We start from the raw sequence: 12,795 nt of genomic DNA, 5'->3' as shown, positions 1-12,795 counted from the left end.
AATGTATTTTATGTTTAGTTAGGTATTTGTCCTTATTTACCTCTTTCAGATCAGCCATTATACGTTCCCTGGTATGTTTGTTCTTCAGTTCAGTTGTCTTTTGGCTATATTGCATGTTGCTTATACCTTAAGTATACCCAATTGTTGACCTCTTTTATAGGCCCAGTTTGGTATTTTCTTTATTTTAATAATTTTTTTTTGAAAAAAAAAAACGCTTGTGTTCCTCCTGCTGAGTGTGAATAGTGAGAGTTACTACTGTATGATGTAATATTGAATTTTCATTTTTCCAGTTAGAGATACAGACTTCTCAAGAGAGAATATCTGGGGCAACAACATAAAACAGATTGTATTTTTGCCAAGGTGATTAGCCTTAAAAGTGGCTCATTATTGCTGCTCTGTACACAATCTTCTTTTTGGATTCTTTGTGGCAACTTGAATGGTTCCCTGTTTGCTCCTGACACCTTTTAAAAAATGAGATGTCTTTTTTTGTCATCGAAATGGTGGTAATTGCAAAATATTCAATTTACCTTCTCCAAAAGCCACCACAAAAGGGCTTCAAAAATAAATATCCACTAGAGTCAAGCTCACAAAGCATCAAACACGAGGGGTGGATGATCCTCTCCTATCTGAGCCAGAGTAAAAATTAGTCCGCAGACTGGTTATTAATTTCCGTCCCGCATGCAGTGTCCTTGTTTGTCATAGAAAGACAAAGAGCGCCTGCGTACATGGTGTCACTGGCTTCTCATCATTCTGCTGTACCCTTCCCATTTCATTCAGCCCCCCTCACTATCACCTGCCCCTCTTTCCAGACCCTTATCCAACCCTCATTTCTGAGATACTGTGGTGTCTGTGACACCATCAGCAATGTGAGAAGGGTCATTAGCACAGCCGTCATTAAATAAATGAAATCATTCCCAAAAACAGCTGGCTCCTGGGGAGGGAAGAGGATTTGGGAATACACCGAGGGGTTCAGGCACAAAATATTGATGGCGACGCTGTTGTGATGTGATGTATGTTTGCACATGTGTGTGCTCTTTGGTGGTGGAAGGCCTCGTATTATGGGCTTTAGATTGTTCTCCATCTTCGCCACAGTAATTATGATGTAAGTGGAACAACAGCGTGAGGTGTGTGTGTGGTAATTAACCCCAGGCAGCTGAAAAATGAGTCTAATGAGAAGAGCGGGATGTTGAATCTGTTTAATCAATCCTTCCTCTCGCTCCCTCTCTCTCTACTCTGGAGCATTTAAATGTATCAGTGACCTTGTAATGGTTAACTGCGACACATTTGAACCCATTTAGCACATCAGTGTCTCTTCATTTGTTTTTCCTCCCAGTTTTTTGTCACGTTGAAGGGTACTCAAGGAGTCTGCTTTGACTTTGTGTTGTGAGAGTTTATCTCACACTTAATCCTATAGTAGTATGAACAATCCATCTGTGTGGTCAGTCACTGGAGCTCGTCTCTGTGTCAAATTAGTACAACAAACTAATGAAGCCTTGAAAATGTTGTAAATGATTAACACGAAAATAGAATATTAATTTAAGAAGCACATTTCAAGCAGACGAGGTTAATAGAGTGAATCGTACATTAGAGACAAGTGAATAAATGTCACCAGTAGTTTTACAATCTCAACTAAACCACAGTGATAACAATGTTCAGTTTTATGCCATTAGATCTGCAGAAGTCTTCAAAATTAATATTTAAAAGGTTAAATAATAAACTGCTTAATTTAGATTTAAAGTTCTAAAGAATTTGTGTTGTATTTTTTTAAACTCAGTGTGAAGTGGTGAATCTGCAGGGTTCTACTGGCATAGTACAGGTTTGTCTCATGTCTATTGGATCTACTGAGAGCGAGGTGGATGCCAAAAATAGAGATTGAGGGTTGCGTCGAGGTCTGGCTGTGATTCACACAGAGCAGAGGTCGCGGGGTTGACCCAAACAATTCAATACGCTGCGGAGGGGACGACACATTAATCAGTTCAGTAACATAATCTGTCAGAATTGGGAGTACATACCACAGCCAAAGTCATGACTAAGGGCATTATTAGTGATGCCAATCAGAGCAGTGTTCACCCACATAACCAGGCCAACCCGCCAAATTGCTAGGCTCATTCGCACAGACAGAATGCATCAATATAATTGGAAATTCTGAGTGAAAACCTGTTATTTTCAGGCGGGGTAATCCACTGAGACACGCACTGACTGAATAGATTGAGTTGATGATGTAGATCATCGGATAACAGACCTACAGAACAACTCGCAAGCGCTCGGACACTTTTGTTTTGACTCTGTACCTCAGCACGTGGAACTTAATGTAAACGATTACGACAAGGCGATAGCTTTTTTTACGCATGCGCATTAATTATGTAAAGTGAAAGATAAAAACAGAACCGTTTCAGGATTTGAACGATGAAAGTTGGCATTTTAACATCAAAGTCATTGAGTCATGTTATAGGACTACATGGCCGGCAGCACTAATAAACAATAGTTAAAAGCCTGAAGCCAGAAGAAGTGATGAAGCCAGTGGTGCCGTGATCCATCTGAGCAAAAGTATGGAGAATTTCATCATGGAGGTCTTAAGTTTGGTTTGATGCACCATCCACTCTTTTTAACGTTTCATTTTTGATTTAGTCATAGTAATTTCATAGTAATTTGTTCTTTTCATCATTATGAATGGTTGACAATACAGTACATTTATGTTATGACTGATTAACTCTAATGCTACTTCTTTATTATTTTAAGAAAACAAGTTTCCTACTGAATAAGGGCAGATGTTGTTTTCTGTAGAATATTTTAATTCAACTTATATGTGACATCTTTTTGAACCTGTTAAGTTGTTTAACATAATAAATAATACTGAATAACAAAACTGAGAAAAAGAAAACATCTGTCAGGCAGCTAGCTGTAAATGTGTGTATTTACACAGATATCACTCAGTTGTGTAAAACAGACAAGGACACACTCATCTAGAAGTAAATAATGACTGCAAGGTCAACTCTGATTCTAAAACACAACACACATACGTTCAAACTTTAAAGACCTGCCTCACGTCTGTGTTTAATAGCGATGTGGACATGACATATATTTGTAGGCCAACTCAGAAACTAGAATCACCCTGGTTCCCTCTATCATAAGGCATAAAGGAACTTCATATTAGGTTTTCAGATAGTGTGGAAAAAAGCACTGACCAACAGTTAACAACTTTTCTGATCTTTGCACATAGAGTAACAGTTACCAACCGCTACTGAAGGAAGCCACTAATAAAATCATGGACTGTATCTTTAATCATTTATTGACTAACATCTGGGCATGAATATATTAATACCACTCCTGGACAGCTAGAAGGCTAAACCAGCTGTAACCTTGTATCTGTTAGCCCACATCCCACCTGGGATAAAACAAAGATAATAAAATCCATGTTCACTGACAGCGTTTCAGTCACTTCTGCCCAAAGGACAGGTCTGGATCCATCCCTGAGCAGGTGGTACTGTACTGTATATATCTTCACCAGAATTTTTAAATGTACAACTGCTATTATTGATACCTTTAATAAATTATAGTGGCACACTGACTTTCTTCCCACTGGTGTAAAGTTTGTACAATGCTTTTTTCAGTTCTTTTCTTTCCACAGAAATATAAACTATATAATAATAACTATAATACATTTGTTAAATGCAATCAACCCACTTGAAGATGCATATGAACGTGTCTTTTCTGTCCCCCAGACCATGTCTGTTGCTGAGCTTTTATCTGGCTTGCTGTTAGAAGAGCAAGCCTCCGTCTGTTCCCTTCGCAACTTGGCCCGTTTCAATTCATCTTCACCCTGGTCTGAGCCCTGTATGTTTAGGGCAGACTCCTCCATGCCTATTCTTCCAGCACCCAGCCCTTCAGAATCGAATGGCGTTCTCCTCAGCCTATTTGTTTTGGGGGTTGCTAAGTGGTTGGATTCATTGACGTTTGTGGTCCTGTCTGTTTTCCCCAAGCAATCATCCTAAGTGTTTACACGCATCTCTCCAGCATCTGGGCCACACTCCTTAACAATCTCTGCTTTCCTCCTGCTGTCCACCACTGTTCCCAATGCCTGAGTAGCTCTTTCTTGCCAGGTGCCAGTGCCCAGACAGAGCCCTTCAGCAGCCCAGCCTGTTTCTCATGATCATCCTACTGGCAACTCGCATCCTCGCTCCTTGTTACTAACTGGCAGTGGTTCTGATTGTCACCCTTGGACCTGCCTCTCTCCAGCCCTCACCTCTACTCCACACACCCCATCGTCATACTGTACATACCACATCATACTGCTAGGATTACTATTATGACCAAAGGAAAGTTGAATCAGAAGGAAGCCTATCACCTAAAGGAACAACAAAGTACCAGAATCTAATTTGATTATAAATCACCAAGTAATCAGTTGATTTTCTAACATGATACAAATTAAAATGATGGTTAAAAAAGTGGAGGTGACTCAGAGGTTGCCCTGCGACAGACTGGTGACCTGCCCTGGGTGTACCCCGCCTCTTGCCCATAGATAGCAGAGATAGGCTCCAGCAACCCCCGCGACCCCGCATGGGAATAAGTTAAGAAGATGGATGGAAGAATGGATGGATGGACTTGAAGGCTGTAGAAGCTAAATAATATAAAATGTTTCCCTTTAAGCTAATGTTGAAAAAAATGCTGCAGTTGTACACAGAGCAGAGAAACTAGAGCAGGGAACGTCTTGAAGAATGTATAAATGCAAATTGGCTTTTCCCCAAATGGAAACAGGAAAAACAAACATCTTAAAACCACAAGCACTTACAACAGGTTTCATATATTAATTAACCAAGGAGGTGGGCTCCGCATTAGTAATGACACCACCCGTTCTCCCCTAAGGGTGGAGCTGACAGAAAAAGTAACGATTACGGTGCTAAGAATGGTGATGTCGCCATTCTCTGCTGCTGAGGATCATCGCCGGTGACAGGCAGGGTTGTTCCACACTCACACAACTTGAAACAGTTGCCACAGGCTATATACACCTCATCAGTCTTCACCTGTCCAAATCAGTTTCAGCGTCGAACTAGCTGAGATTAGGGCTGCTTGCCAAATGCTCCACTCTCAAGAAGGGAAATGTGCCCTAGGATTAGAAATGTTCACAATGATGGTGGAATGTCAGATAAAATGCAAATGATTTAATTTATAAAAGAACCAATTTTGTGTTGTTTTTCCTTTTGGAAGCTAAATTGAAAATAATTTTTAAAACTACAGTAAAACAGAAATTGCATCAGGGAACATCTGGCTTCCATTAGTCCTGTCATTCAGGAGGACCGGTGAATTTGAACAAAAGGCTCCTGTTCCATCCACTCTGATTTTCTTCTAGTGTCTGTGTAAAGACTTGTTTGAAGTTGACCGGTCTTTTCTCCTCTTTCAGCGTAATCTACATAATCTAACAAGTGGAAGTGCAGCTCATTAGCAAATAAGCTTCTTATCTGAACTGACATCCACAACACCCTCTCCACCAAAGGTGACAATAGCGACACTTGAAACTTTGCCACTTAAATTACAGCGAATCTGTTCTATTAAGAAACAAAAGACGCAGATTGAATAGACATGGGGTAAATAGACTAAACTGAGGTGCACATTACATTTTGCTTGGTTTCTTGCTACCAATGAGAATCCAGGTACAACTGCCTGTTCTCGTTTAAGGACACTTTCACTTTCATATGATCAGGCGAAGAATGTCAGGACACCTTCGGAGTTGAGAAGGCATCAAATAAGTAGCTTAGGGGGATTAACTTTAAAGCACGCTGCACCAAGGCTGTGTAAAATAGCACAGTTAGCGTGCATGGTTGGCTACACTGTGTGTGCTCAAGTAGTGGCCTTTTGCCAAGATTGATCCAAGTAAACAAAAAGGATATGAACAAATGGAGAAAGTAATCAATCAATAAATAACATCACATGATATCCCACTGCTTTGCACACATTGGATTTTCCCTCAAGACAAAGTCCAGTGGTTTTACTGTATAATTTAAATCACAGACGAACATGTTTAATGCATCTCGTGCCTTGTTAAACATTACGACAACGGTCTTAGAAATGTTTGGAAACCTGCAGTGTTCACACACGTTTACATCGACCAGACGTCCCTCACCTTTAGGCGCCTTCCTCTGGTTTAATGACATACACACACACACAACAAATTTGCATCACTGTCTCTGCACTCAGCACGTTTTCTTCTTCTCAAACCTGTGTCGTACTGTGTGGAGGCAGTATTTCTGTATTTGCCTCTACAATTACTGTAATTTTATAAACACTCATTAATTCATTTAGAATCCTAATAAAAACCTGATTCATTTAAAATGATTCAGGCTGGTATTCAGAAACTCGTACTTTTGCATTTGAATTTGTCTTAATAGAAAACTGAGTGGGCTGCGCTTCACAATGTGAATTAACAGTGTCCCAGTTTTAATCCTTACACAAGTTTGCATCAAAAGCGATCCACCTTCAGCTCAATGCATTTTAACCACTAGAGCTGTTCATTTACTGTACAATATTTGTCGGTGAAAGAATACATTTGATTTCAAAGCCTTGCTTTTAGCAGCGCTTCATGAATTTACCAATGTTTCCATTTAGTGGAATATGTGGGGCACAATACGGATTACCACTAATGTTCAAACAAAAATCATCCCAGACGGCCGCGAAGTACAAAAGTACCATAATTAGATTTGCCTCATTTTTGCATCTCAAAGCATCCCCCAAGCTGTTACAGTCCAGTGTTTCTGGTCCAGCTATAGTCGAATTAAATATACCCCGTTCTTCAATTAATCCTACAGTGAAACGCTGCCAATCTTACTCAATGTTTGCTCTGTAGCTGACCGTATCACCTTGCTTACATGAAAGCACGTATTTAGACCAATAATAATCAAAACTTTATCCTAGGGCAGCCTTGGCCCAGGTTGTTTTCACTGCTATTTGGTTGGAATCGGTCAAGTGAGGTTTCTTCTGGCTTTTTGTGGATTCTATTGTTGTAGTAGTGTGTAATTATTTGAACTGCAATTAGACAATGAAAAGAACCCAGCACTTGTAGACAGTGCCTTAACCTTCAGTCCATGTGAGATGACCTTTGCTTATGTGTGCGGGGCAGAAATGTCTAACTTATTGTGAGCAAAAACAAAATAACCTGAAAAATTAGGATTTTCTTTCTCTAAATTTAGGGTTATTACAAATACAGTACATCGAGTACCAGGCGCTTCCTCAAAGCCTCATCTGTCACACACAAACACATTTTCCCTCAGAACATTTTGAACTCTTTGTGAAATGATTTCAACGAAATGCTGGAAACCTTTCAAGGGATCTGAGTCCACGATGACTTCATAGCATTTTGGCTGAACCTACACAACAGTGGACACTCTCAGAAAAGCCAGACAAGAAAAGGGGGACTGTAAAAGACTACAGATGAAAATAGTTGGTCAATTAGTTTGCAAATCACAGTGCCTTACATGACCTTCAAAATCCTTCAAGGAACGAGAACAAATGTCTGGTATATTACTGTATTTCATAATGTTAACTTATTAGTATCTTTTCATTTTCTGTCTACTGTAGTTGGTCTTCTTTCAGCATTTTTTTATCCTAGGCTTTAAACCTGTTTGTTTTTAATATGCAGTTAATACATATTTTCCACATAATTCCAATACATCTTCTACCTTATAATACTACGTGCCTGAGGATGATTGTTAGTATACTGTAGGTTGAAATACAGTGCACTTTTCAATACATGTAGAGAAAGGCAGCAAAATGCCATTGCTTTAGTGTCTATCACTGAAGTTTGGACAGGGAAACCTAAATTCAGTTTGAGAAGCAGCTAAGTATACTATGTGTCTCATGAGATGAGATACCAAAGCATCACCCTTAAATCTTCATTATGGAGTGTGCCTTCACATGGTTTCAAGTGGCTAAACATACGGTAAAAACAACCTTTCCTAGCTCCAATATTCCCTCAATGTGGCCCACATTTCTGTGGCTTATACATGAGAATACTGACAAAGTTGAGCTATCCAGTTATGTGTATGTCACACTCTTTGTAGCTGTTTAGTTGCCCAAATAATCCCTAATATACCACAGTCATCATAACAGAAATTGGTGGTGTCTGAAAAAGGCCACACATTGAAACAATAGGGTGTAAATATAAATAATGCTGTAATTGAACACATTTTGCTATGGCTGTACCTATATATAATATTCTGACTAAATTAATATGTCTTTCATAAAGACCAAATAATCTCACTACTACTGTCAAATTTGATGCTAGCAATGATCTTCAAATAAGGAATGTTGACAATCCTGTAACTTGTTTGCGTCCTTACCCTCTCACCTGTCTGAGAGTCTCTCGCACAGGCAGGTTCACACACACATTGATTTTGCAAATGTCAGCAATACACAGCATTTATAAATGAAATCCTATGCAATAGCCATGCAATAAATGGCACGACTGTGGTTTCTTGAAAAATACTGTCAAGAATGTCAGAAAGGGCTTGATTCTACTCTGTGGTTGATTCCTGCGCTCTACAGGTGGTATTTATTGCAAGACGTTTCAGTCAGAAACAACAAACAGGTTACTGAAAGTGGAAATACAAAGGCGGCATGAAGTGGGTCCAGGTACAGTAACAGGTGAGAAATAGGCGATGGCAATTCTGACAAAGAAAGAAATGTTGAAAATGAGCAAGGAATAAGCTCAATGACGAAGATGTCCAATGTGTTCATTAAAAACTCATTTAGCTTCCCAAAGAAAATGAGCTGGGTCATTCATGGTCTGCCAGGCAATTCAGTGACAAAGAGAAAGAGGCACAGCATCGGCACCTTACAGAGGAGGTCTACTTTAAATGTCTTAATTAAAAAAGAGAAAGATATTTCAAATCTTGTACAATGATAAATAATCTATTTTTTCAATGCATTTGATTATCTTAGGAAAAAAATATTATTCTAACTGGAATGTATAAATATAGTGAACAGTAAAACAGGACGCATGTGAAAACTGTTACAGATTTCAAGGAAACCTCCCACTGAGGAGCCAAAATGCTGGATTTGATTTATAGAACAGAAAAAACAGAAATCTGTGGGTTGGTGTTGATGAGCCAATCACAACCATGAAATTAAGCCTTTGTTACCAAAACTCGAAGCTGAGGCCACAGCCAGGCAGACGGCTCTTTAAATTCAATGGCCCAAGTATCAGTTGATTATATTCTGGTGATGATCCAAAACGTGTGTTCACACTATTAAATGATTCATGTTTTTTTTTTCGAATGAGCAATTCTGTTGCCTTCAAGTGCACGGTTTTAAAGTTTGTCATTTAGGCTTTCCAAACAAACAATATCACATCAACACGGGAATGTAAACTGGCTTTAATACATCCAGATTTGCAAAATCACTAATATCACAAGGTACTTGCGCTGTAATTTGGATGGATGTACACCAATGATTCTGTCTCTCTAACGTGTCAGCTGACACTGATACATTTGTTGGCTCTGCCATGTTATCTTTTTTCTTTTCCTGCTCCTGTGACACTTTTATTAATCAACATACCTCAAAACTGAGAACAACAGACAATGGGCAACAACTGAATTCACAATAAATCTCACAAAAAGGTGCAACTTAAGCATAATTGAGAGCAGGGGTGCAGATGGCAGTACCTCTCGTCGTCAAATAGGACATGTTGGATGTATTTCCTCATTTGTAAGCTACTATAGCTTCAGCAGTAAGGCTTAAAAAGGAAAACTGTAATAATTGTAATAATAATTGAAGTGTTTCCATGTGATGACTGCAGTGGCCTTGCTTCAACAACAACAGATCTATACTACTGTAATATGTACAGTGACAATCAAGTGCAGTTCCAGGGTGCGAACACTAAAAAACTGTATGGTACACTCTTACACAGACAATTTAAGAGCTCGTGCTATGGAATTTCTAATGAATATTCTAGTCTAATACGTCACTAGGTGCTTTTTACGGAAAGACCTTCGATCAAAATCCAAACCACAATTCATCCCTTCATAGTTATAGACTTAGGAGCAATGATGCAGATCTCCACCCTTTTTATCATCAGTACCTATTGAGACCTACAGTGTCTTGTGAAACCTTTTTCTGTTGCCATTATGAAAAAAAGATGTTTGCCAGATGGAAATGCACAAATCTGTCCAGGTCGGTGCAGAGCAGAAACTCAATCAGGCTCAGTTAAAAACAGTCTGGGTTTGGAGGACTGTTCCAGCCCTTTTAAGATAAGCTGGCGACTCATGAAGGCCACACTTTGAAGCAGTTTGGCCCACAGGCTTTCATCTTCACCTGGCTAGTGATTTATTGTTGCCTCACAGAGCAGAAAGCTCTACCCCTCCCTCAAGGTACAAACGAAAGCACACAGAGTTGTGCCACTGTAGGGTGGTAGAATCTTTATATAGCATTCAGGACGTGTGGGAGGTTAGTCCACATTTTGTTGGGTCCCAATCTTTCTGTTCCTTGACTTAATATTAGTGCTGGGCAGCGATTAAAATCCTTAAACGTGGTAACTGCATGAGTTTTCTGTGATTAACGCATGTATTTACGCATTCAGTAACAAATTCAACAGTTGCTGCACGTTGTAACGCCATGATTGTATAGTCCTCTCCTTTTCAAACAACTCGTGTATTCATCCTGTGATGGTTCGTCTTTAGAGAGTGCCACAATTGCAATTCTATTAACGTTCCTCAGACCGATTTGCTGACATCCACGGTGTGTATTGCATTTAAGTGATACTTCATACTCGGTACTATGGATTAAGCTGATTGGTTCCAGTTCAGTGAGAGCTGTGGCGTTTTAGGCCCCGCCCCCAAAGGCTCTGATTGGTTGAGAAGCGTATCTCAGGCCAGTACTGATCATCAGCCTGCTCCTTATGTGACCCATCGTTTGCTTATGTGTGTATTTAGAGCCAATGAGCAAGGGACCTTTCAAATATTAATTCAATTTAATTTTTATTTGTAAAGCGCCAAATCACAATCAAATTATCTCAAGGCACTTTACAAGCTAAGGTTTAAGAACTTACACAACTAAACCCAACAAATCCCACATACAGCAAGCCTTTAATTACAATTTACAGCAACAGCGAAGAGGAAAAAACTCTCTAATGAGGAAGAAACCTTCAGCAGAATCAGGCTGGATGTGGGCGGCCATCTGCCTCGACCAGTTGGGGTCAAGGTGAGAGAGTGAGAGAGAGAGAGAGAGAGAGAGAGAGAGAGAGAGAGAGAGAGAGAGAGAAGAAAAGCACAGCAACAACAACAAGCAACAACAGAGCACAGGCAGGATGGTTGTAGTGCCCAGCACTACATATTCTGTGTATACAAAATTACAGATCTGAACAAAATCACAACTTCTGTGTATATCTATGTGGTTACAAATGACCTTCCTATTATTCTGTAAATTGTTTTTAGTTGTAACAGTAGATCACTGTATGTCAAGTTTGGCTGTCAGAATGACCAGCAATATCACACAACAATAGAGGAAAAAGCATTATGGATTAGCTGAAGTATCATATCAGGTGCAGAACTGACTGTACTGTACATCACCAAACCAGAAAAGCTGACATTGTATGCACATGACTTGTTCTTTGTGCAAGGCTGCCTTCAGAAATTAAAACACTCATTTGTTTGTTTTAAACTACACTGATCCACTGCAGACAAAAAAGCAAAATGTTAACTAATATTTGGCATTAGGTTAAAAACTGGTGAACTACAGTATCTTTATGTAGACCATAAATGGTAACAAATCGGAATAAAGTTGTGATTTTAACAAAACTATGCCATTAAAGACAAAACAGTAACATAATACAAAAAAAACTTTGTAAAGGTAAGAGGAATTATGAAACTTGAATAATATTATACATACTTGAATAATAATATACATTTCTGGGGTTGAGGAGGACGACAGGGTGAGAAATTATAACGTGAGGAGTAATATGAGTCTGAACATACAGTATGTGAGCCGGAGTTGACAATGAACCACATCTGCCTCGGCCACAGCGAATGAAAAAGCTAACCCTGTGAAGAGAACTGAAGGCAAAGATGAAAGCGAGGAGGAAGAGATCAATTGAGATGTTGGAATCCATCCATAAATCAGTGCCCTAACCTCTAATCTTTCAACATCCAACACACTGTACACTATGTATCAGGGCATATGCCTTCAGTCACTCCACAGGCAGAGAGAGAGAAAGATCACAGTGGCAAACAAATAAACAAGCATGTACAGTTTTCATATGGTAAAGAAAATAGCTCCAAAAAGTTACATCTGTCAAAGAGAAGAAATATGGATTTAAAATAAACATGCAAAACACCTGTTGCTGCAGCTACAGCAGATGATCTGTTCTGGCTTCAGACACCCTGTTATGCTTTGAATGATTTATACAGTAGCATCAAAAAGAATACTAATACCATACAAATTTGTTATTTTATCATGCATTATGATAATAATCAAATTTATTTAATTGTTATGTTTAAATTCATATTCATAGCTTTAATATATATGTGTCCTATCAAGCATTGAGTGCCTGGTTAACAAGTCAAATGGGCCATAGAATGCAGTACTGTGCATTACTATTACTGTTTCTAAACTTAGTTCAATGGTTTGAATGTTTAGCCAGCAGCTAAACACACAGACGTGGTCCGATGTGTCTTGCAGTCAAAAAGTACCATTCCTCAAACACACCCACACAAAGAAAGCACAACTTAGTGATCCGGCAAGAACACAAGCTCAGCATCGGTCTCGTGTCTTTTTTTATCTCGTAGCTGTTGCCAATGATTAAAAGACAGT

The sequence above is a fragment of the Betta splendens genome, chromosome 3, assembly GCF_900634795.4.
Source record: "Betta splendens chromosome 3, fBetSpl5.4, whole genome shotgun sequence".
Lineage (NCBI taxonomy): Eukaryota > Metazoa > Chordata > Actinopteri > Anabantiformes > Osphronemidae > Betta > Betta splendens.
This window is presented reverse-complemented; position numbering follows the sequence as displayed.